Raw genomic sequence first — 6,710 nt, forward strand, 5'->3', positions numbered from 1 at the left:
GGCTCCCCGCAAAAACCGTCCCGGGAGGCTTGTGGTAGCGAGCAAGATCCTCCTTGCCTTCCCCATGGGAGGGCTGGGGGTCCTGCCACCGCTGAGGGGTGCCTGCGTGACCCTTCTCCAGAGGTAGAGGCTTTCCATGAGGCTATCGTGAGTCAGAGCCCAGTTGTCAGTCAGACATCCCTGTGGTCTGAAAGCAGCGAAGCCGTGGAGGACTGAGGCTGTGGGATTTCCCTAAACTGGCTTTCTTCAAATGGACCAGAACTCAGCGAGGTATTGCTAAGCATTAACTGAACACAATGCAGATTTACAAAAGGACTACACTGTGATCTTCACCTTTAAAGTTAATTGTGCAGAACAGAGCCATACTTTAGATAATTGAGGTGTAGGTTGATAAATCCTGTTACTGAGAACTAATTATAGTACCACTTCTCCTTCATTAATCTGAATTAATCTAGGGAGGTATCCCATGGCACTTTGAGCTGAAGTACTAGGAAGAAAATATCCTGGCATAGACTGAGAGGTCTCTGCTGTGTTGCAGAACTTGTGGAAAACCCTGTAACTTAGAACCAGAGTTTTAATCCTTATATTAAAACCAAGGGTGCTAGCCCAGATGTTATACTTTGTAAAGCTACGTCAGATGTTTGCTGTGCAAGTCGAGTAGGTAAGCTAAAACCAGAGTAACAGCCAAGGCTTTGGGAAGATACAGGTAATCTACTTCCTGAAGTCTTTGAAATGCATTCAAAATAATTTGAAAGGTTTTCTTGAGTAACTTTAGTATTCAGGACATCTTCCTGGAAGACTCGATGTATGGATGCTCTTAAACATGTGGCAGAATTTCCCTGAGAAATTGTTGGTTTGGGGTTGAAATCTTGATTGTAGTGCCATAATATGTGTAAAGGCTTATGCATAAGTTTTATTTAAGTCTTTTACTAACACCTTTAATATTTGTCTAAAAAATGCTGATAGGATTAATTTCTGATTCAGGAAAAAACTCAGAAAAATGGCAATTAGAATATAGTTTGTAATTAAACAGATATTTTAAAACTAAGTATTCAAGTTTGGCATCCTGTTATGCAGAAGTTTACAGTTAATGGAAAACAGTAACTTCTCTCTACTTTTGATCCAAACTTGTGCAGGGGAAAAGAATAAACAAATTTTATATTACGTGCAAGTGGAAGGAGGCATTAGAATACTAATCAGACTCAGCAATTTAACTTCAAGTATAATGAAAGGTTATTGCACTTCTAATTATGAAATCTAAATTGTAAAATATAAAGATCAGAAACAGCTTTGGTTAGTATCAGTGACTTTTAACTGCTCAGCCTGACACTAATGAAGTAATTCTTCTAAAATTACTGTTATTTTTAAACAACTTTGAAGATTTCATTTTTTTTTTTCAAAGTAAAAGCAAATCATGTTTTCTAGAGTTGGAATAGAGGAAAAAATATTTATCTGATGGATTTTTAACCTAGCACTGGCAACATAGATATGTACCTGGGCACAGGAACATTGATTTTAATTTTGCCAGTGAAATGGGTATTGGGTTAAAGGAGCCTTTGAGGTGGTGGGAAGGGTTGCTATGGAACACTTACTGAATGTTCAGGGTGTTTCTTGTCCTAAAACCATCTGCTCAAGAATGAATTATCTAAGGTGAGGCAGGACGAATGTCCCTTCAGATGTTCCTGCTTAGCTGAACTTCCTTGGGTTGGAGAACAGGGTGGCCTCATTAATACAGCCAGGCTCATGCGTGGCATTGCTTCACTACCTGAGAAAGCTAATTCAAAATCAGGTTGGGTGCTTTCACAGAATTGCACTGTGCTATGTAAGTCCATCATATATTGCATTTTTTGAATTCAAGGAATTGTGGTTGGAGCCTAAATGTCTGTATTTAGGAATAACCATGTGACTTATTAATCTTGCATTGCAAGATTGGCTGTTTGCCTCCTTTCAAATCTAAAGGCACTGATTAATTTTTCAAATAGGAAATCTGAATGGGGAACTAAGTGATGTAAAAACTTAATGTGCAGTCTATTTTTAATTTTTCAGTTCATGCCTGCCCAGCCTGAGTTGCCTGACTGTCAGAGATGCTTAAACCCGCACTCTTCTTTGGCTTAATTTGGAGGAATGGATGTGTGCCCAGCTGGCAATTTCATTTTGAATACTCAAAATCAAGTTAATAATTTATAGTGTTACATAACAGAGTGACGTAATGGTGGACTTACTAGAAGAAAATACAAAACCTTAGGTATGCTAACTTCTCTCTCTTTACCAATAGCACAAGGATAGATACATTTTCCATTTTAGATCTTTTTCAGAGTTCTGTTGTTTTAGGGCACAGAGGAAAAAATTGTCTGCTTTTCTGTTTGGCTTTCAGTGCCATTTATGGAATCTTGTGATAATAGGAAATAGTTTCTGCTTATAAACTGTCCTTTAATTCCAGATCCCAGGTTATTTAAAGTAATGACAAAAAAAAAAAAAAAAAAATCACATCTGAGTGTAGAACTGGAGGAAGAAGGTGATCTGAACTAGTAAGAAGAACAAAGTGTACTTTTACTCCTATGTTAGTGCTGCTTGAATCTGGTAGAACAATAAATTGGCCCTGGATTTCCTCATGCAATTGTATAGAATCTCCTTAACTGAAACATTTTGTTAAGAAAAATGACCCTTATGTGTCATACAAATGTTGATTTGCCTTTTAAGGTACATTCACTAGCATTATACTTTGATTATAATTGTGTTTGGAGTTACTGTTATATCCTTAGGAAACCAAAGTAACTATCAGTCCTCTGCAGAGAAGTAGACTTGACTCTTACTTACCTCTTCAAAATCCAGGGGTCAGGTGCTTTGGTGCAGGAGACATTTTATCGGTACATAACATTCTTAACTTGCTTCTGGTGGTCTGTCAAATATCACAAAATGACACAGAATATTAAACAGTAAGTGTTAGAGTATATAGAAAAGCTGAATTATATCTTGTGGTTTACCATATATCTTTTTCTAATTGTACCCGAGTTCTTCTTTGTCAATTTCTGAATTGTTTTGTTTTTTTTCTCTATCTTGATATGTAAAATTTAATTTAGTGACAAAAAGCAGAGCAGATTCATGGTGGAAAGCTTCTTATTTTATTTTAGTTCTGTTCTACTGTAGCAGATACCAGAATCGATGAACTAAACTTTGCCCTAGGCCTAACGAGCCTTGTGGTTGATCACTTTATGGAGAGGAAATTATGTAGTCTGTTCTGCATGTAGAAACCAGGCCACCTCTGTATTGCATTTTTGGTCCTGTTACAGATCATAAAATGATTAGAAATCCAGTGAACTATTTAAAAACAAAATCAAAGATCTTCAATTTGAACACCTGTTTTAGTTGCTTATACAACTTTTCTAGTAATTTCTGCATTAATATCTTCTAGAGTTAGTTGACTGTGCTAGCAGCAACAGTGCTAATGTTCTGGCAACATTTACTGAATTCCTGATTGCTAGGGATGGTCAGTAAAAAGCTAAGTCTCTGCTACTTGTCTCCCTTGAAGAAACTCTCATCATTTATGTCCTAATGTGTCAGTGAATCTGCCTTCTGTAATCTCCCAGCCAAATTCTTAGCTGCACTCTAAATTAGAGATTTCACTTTTCCAGGTGTCTGTAGAACATAACAGCACATGTGTCTTTTTATAGTTATGCTGCTTCTAACTCAGTCCTTGGAGAGGGACATGCAGCCTTCTAATAGGATAGGATATGTTAAATAAATTACTTTGAAGCACTGTTTTTAGTCAGGGTTGCTATCAGCAAATTGTAACCTGTGATTGAAATACGTATACAATGAGAATAAAGTTTATTTTTAGCAACTCTGAACATTGCTTTAGTGTGTGATCATTAAAACTTATTTAGTGACCAAATAAAATATTTATTCTCACATTGTTAATGTTTGGAGTTACAGTTTTTTGGTAAACATATCTGAAAAACTAATTAACTGGATTTTTTTAATTTCATTTTTTTATTTTATTTTTGAAAACAGCAACACTCAATCTCTCTAAATGAATTTTTTCTTATTTCTGAAAAAGTATATTTGCAGGGGGGTTGCATTTGGCACTTAATAAAATTCAAATGTGCTGGTTTAATATAGAAAAATCTTCAAATGATTTGCATTCTAATACTTATTAAATGGTAGATTAGGATATTTTTATCCTTAGAATAGATTGTTGAACTTCAGTTGAGTTAATTGTATGAAAATATCTGATTGCGTCACAAATCCTTTGAGCAGCTATTGTTTGCAGTACTTTACTCTCTGATCTAAAATCTATATTTTTTGATACTTGGAGAAAAATGTCCTAGAAGGTGCCACACGAATTTTTCAGCGTCGTTTTTCTTTTTATGGAACAGAAACCTTTCACAGGCATTTTAACAGGGAAGTGCTGTGGTTTACATTTGGAGTGGAAGTATTCTGTAAGACTTATACACCATCTAGCATTGTAACAGTGGCAGTTTGAAAGGTCATCCCAGTAAATACAGACACAAATGTTTGCCCAGGCATCAAACACAAGAACAGAATGACTGCATTTCAAGAACTGGCAAAACCTACATGTAGTCTGGTCAGATAAAATGATATCAGAGTTTCTGTGGTAACAGCCTCTTTGATATTGGAGCTGAAGCGTGTGGTTTGGGCTCATTATGTATATGTTTCTACATATATTTGGATATAAATTGTCTAAAGCTATTGTCTTGACTTAATTTTTTGTTTCCTTTATAGAGTATTACGTTTTTGCAAAATTGAAGACAGATTCCTGATTAACAATGCCTGGCAGTAAGTATTGTTACCTTAAGTATGTTAAGACAGTATTTAGAGGTGTTTACTATTATGATATTTGAGAATTTAATATTCTACCAAAATTAAAATGGGGAAAAAAATTATACTTGCTGTCATTTTTAAGATGTTTAAGATCTCAGTATTATCCAGCCTCTGCCTTTGTAAATCTCTATATTTTTCAAAGGAACCTAGCACGGGTTCTGTATTTTCCTTTTCAGTAAGAAGTTCACAGATTAACATTGGTGAATTCTGTTATTTCAAGTATGTTCTGAAATAGTTGTATTCAGAAAATAAAATATTCCAATATAGCTATAGTCCTATCTTTGGAAAATTGCAAATGTTGTTTATAGAAGATAAAATTCGTATTTAGGATATAAAGTGACAAGACTTACAATTTTAACATTCAAAGTTAAATGAGATTTTTGAGGCAGATGTTTCTAAGAATCAAATTATTTACCTTGAAGAGTAGCACATTTCTGTAACATAGATTCAGGTTTTGGAATGTCTTATAATAGTATTAATTCCAACTATTTTTAAAAAAAATTTTCTATTTAGAAAAATCCTGTGTGGTCTCTAATTAAAAATTACTAACAACAGTCTTTGAATAAAGCAGACTTTGTAAAGTGACAGTACCAGTATTGGGTGCTCTTTAATTATAAGTTTGTAATGAGTTTCACAAATGTTTAATTTCATGAGGAAATGTTTGAGCATTTGTTGTAAGCGGTGACTACTGGGTGCTTAAAAATGTCTTAGGGTAATTCTGGGTTTTGTGTTACATGGTCACACTTCTGCATAGAAATGTCTGTTCTGTAACTGTGAAAATACTTTGATGTGTTGAGCTGCTTGAACTACTGTTATGTAAAATACCTTACTCTTAAGTATTTAGGTGTCTTCTGCTTTTGCAGTAAATAGTTGAAACTGTTCCTCTACATAAAAAAGAGGTTTTGTAATAAAATAGTGGCAAATATCTATGTATTATATTGTATATTTACATGAGAAGGAGCTGCCATAAATTGTTCCAACTGTACTGTGGTTTAACATTTGTAATACAATGAACTGCTGCTGTGTTCAACTGCTGCAGTGTTTAGTACTGTTCAGGCTTCTGTCATGATACTCACTTTTGCTGTGAAGGGCTGTGGGTTTTTTTTAAACAATTAAAGTAGAAAATAAGTTTTTTTTTTTCTACAACAGATATCTGCAATTCTTACAGAATAACAGTACTTTCTTAATATTTTCCTTCCAAAAATTCTGGTGATGAGGAAGTATGATTAGATTTTAATTAGATTTTAATGCAAGCAAGCATCACTTTGTGGCTCGTTGTACTTTTTATCCATGTGCATAGAGACAGCCTTCAAGACTTTGTTGCATGTGAAGGGGAAAGCTTCTGCCTTCTGGTTTAGGCTTCTTTAGAGATTCCACAGGATTCTTCTCAGAGCATATTGACGAAACAGGTTGCTACTATTTAGTGTTACTTTGAAATCTTCAAGCATTTGTCCATGAAATCTGAAAAGCTCAGTTGTTTGTAAAGTCTGGGATTTTTTTCTTTCCCCACATGGAGTTCTCTTATCTCAAACATCAATAAGTGTGTTGAGCGTCTTTTTGAATAAAATGTGAAAAAGGCTGTTAGAGTGAAAAATCTTCCAAAAATATTTTCTGTCGTGCTAGAATGAGCTCTTTATAAATGAAGTAGAATAATAAAAGCAAGTTAAAATGAAAGTTTGATGGAGTTCTCAGGTTATACTTACCAACTCCCTCCTCCTCTGTTGTTCTGTGTGCTTTCCTGAGTCTCTATATCAGTTCATTGTAGTAATTTTACCCCTTTTTTTGCAGCATGGTAGTTAGGGAATATTTAGGTCTAAAAGTGGTGGTTTTGGAAGGTCAGGAGAGGCCAAGATACTGGTATTAGGGAA

The sequence above is a fragment of the Antrostomus carolinensis genome, unplaced genomic scaffold (assembly GCF_000700745.2).
Source record: "Antrostomus carolinensis isolate BGI_N321 unplaced genomic scaffold, ASM70074v2 scaffold3618, whole genome shotgun sequence".
Taxonomy (NCBI): Eukaryota; Metazoa; Chordata; class Aves; order Caprimulgiformes; family Caprimulgidae; genus Antrostomus; species Antrostomus carolinensis.